Source organism: Sapajus apella, unplaced genomic scaffold, assembly GCF_009761245.1.
Source record: "Sapajus apella isolate SASKATOON/1434 unplaced genomic scaffold, GSC_monkey_1.0 scaffold9956, whole genome shotgun sequence".
Classification (NCBI taxonomy): Eukaryota; Metazoa; Chordata; class Mammalia; order Primates; family Cebidae; genus Sapajus; species Sapajus apella.
Window position 1 is genome coordinate 1 of NW_022446877.1, and position 2,277 is coordinate 2,277.

Genomic DNA, 2,277 nt, shown 5'->3' on the forward strand with positions numbered 1-2,277 from the left:
TTTTTTTTTTTCCCATTTATTTATTTTATTGCATTTTAGGTTTTGGGGTACATGTGAAGAACATGCAAGATTGTTGAATAGGTACACACATGGCAGTGTGATTTGCTGCCTTCCTCCCCATCACCTATATCTGGCATCTCTCCTGGCACTTCTTAACAATGTTTTTGCGAATGACTTTCAAGATTTTGCTCTGCTGGAGCATTTCTCGGGAGTTGTTGAGAGATAAATCCTCAGTCAACCCCACCACGGATAAAGTAGAGATACTCTGGTATCAGCTCATCACAGCTGTCCATGATGAATACACGACGGACATAGAGTTTGATGTTGTTCTTTTTCTTCTTGTTCTCAAAAAGGTCAAAGGGAGGTTGCTTTTCATACCGACGAGGTATGAACAGCAATGCCCTGAATTCCAACTGACCTTCTACAGAAAAGTGCTTGACTCCCAAGTGGTCTTCCCAGTCATTGGTGAGGTTTGTAGAATTCTCCATACTCCTCTTGAATGATGTTATCAGGGTTTCTGGTCCAAATAGGCTGGGTCTTGTTTAGTTCTTCCTGATCAATGTATTTCTCTTTGATCTTCTTAGTTTTCTTCTTCTTATCCTTACCGCTATCATCCTCATCTGAACCCACATCTTCAGTCTTGGGCTTTTCTCACCATCTTTATCTTCCTTTTCTTTCTCACCTTTCTCTTCCTCTGCCTCATCATCACTAATTTCCTTCTCTTGTTGCTTCTCCAAATAAAGGGTGACAGGACAGCCTATGAACTGAGAGTGCTTCTTCACCACTTCTTGACCCGCCTTTCTTCTAAGTACTCTGTCTGATCTTCTTTAAGGTAGAGGATCACTTTAGTACCCCTGCCAATGAGCTCACCATGGTCAGCAAGCACAGCGAAGGAACCTCCAGCAGAAGACTCCCAGGCATACTGTTCATCGTCGTTGTGCTTTGTGATCACGACCACATTCTCTGCCACCAGGTAGGCAGAATAAAAGCCAACACCAAATTGCCCAATCATGGAGATGTCTGCACCAGCCTGAAGAACCTCCATGAATGCTTGAGTACCAGACTTGGCAATGGTTTCCAAATTATTTATGAGATCTGCTTTGGTCATGCCAATGCCTGTGTCTACCAAAGTCAAGGTACGTTTCTGATGGTTGGGGATAATTTCAATTTTCAGCTCTTTACCACTGTCCAACTTGGAAGGGTCTGTCAGGCTCTCATAGCAAATCTTGTCCAAGGCATCAGAAGCATTAGAGATCAACTCCCGAAGGAAAATCTCCTTGTTGAAATAGCAGGTATTGCTGATGAGAGACATGAGTTGGGCAATTTCTGCCTGAAAGGCAAAAGTTTCCACCTCCTCCTCTCCATGGTGCACTTCCTCAGGCATCTTGAAAAGTCTCACAGGTATTAGAAAGCAATGTGGGCTGGCTGTCCAACACACACGAGGCACAAGAGCAGCGCCGGAGTGACTCGAGAGAAATAAAAATTTATTAATAAAAAATTATTAAAACATCAAGGAAAAACAGATAAAATCAGGTATATCTGTTTTTTCTTGACTTTTTAATAATTGCCATTCTGACTGGCATGAGATGGCATCTCATTGTGGTTTTGATTTGCATTTCCAATGATTAGTGTTGTTGAGCTTTTTTTCTTATGTTTTTGGCCTCGTCTATGTCTTCTTTTGAGAAGTATCTGTTCACGTCCCTTGTCCATTTTTTAATGAAGTTGTTTTTAATGTAAATTTGCTTATTTGTTGATTCTGAATATTAGGCCTTTGTCAGATGAGTAGATTGCAAAAATTTTCTCCCATCCTGTAGCATGTTTGTTTGCTCTGATGATGATTTCTTTTGCTGTGCAGAATTTCTTGTCTTTAATTAGATCCTATTTGTCAATTTTTGCTTTTGTGGCAGTTGCTTTGGCAATTTCATCATAAAGTCTTTGCCCAATGTGTATGTCCTGAATGGTATTGCCTAGATTTTCTTCCAGGGTTTTTATAGTTTTTGGTTTATACTTAAGTATTGAATCCATCTTGAGTTAACTTTTATGTAAGGTGTAAGGAAGGGATCTAGTTTCAATTTTCTGTATATGGCTAGCCGGTACTCTCAACACCATTTATTAAATAGGAAATCCTTTCCCCGTTGCCCATTTTATTTATCACATTTGTTGGAAAGCACATGGTTGTAGATGTGAGGTCTTCTTTCTGAGTTCTGTTTCTGTGCCATTGGTCTACATGCCTGTGTGTGTGTGTGTGTGTGTGTGTGTGTGTGTGTGTGTGTGTGT

At 40.5% G+C, this 2,277-nt stretch overlaps 1 pseudogene across 1 annotated transcript; it reads right to left on the reverse strand.

Annotated features, from left to right (window-relative positions):
* Positions 1–215: 215 nt before the first annotated feature.
* LOC116548327 lies at positions 216–1,479 on the reverse strand (annotated as a pseudogene). The gene has a single exon (XR_004267399.1). The product of XR_004267399.1 is annotated as a heat shock protein HSP 90-beta pseudogene (transcript).
* Positions 1,480–2,277: the final 798 nt, after the last annotated feature.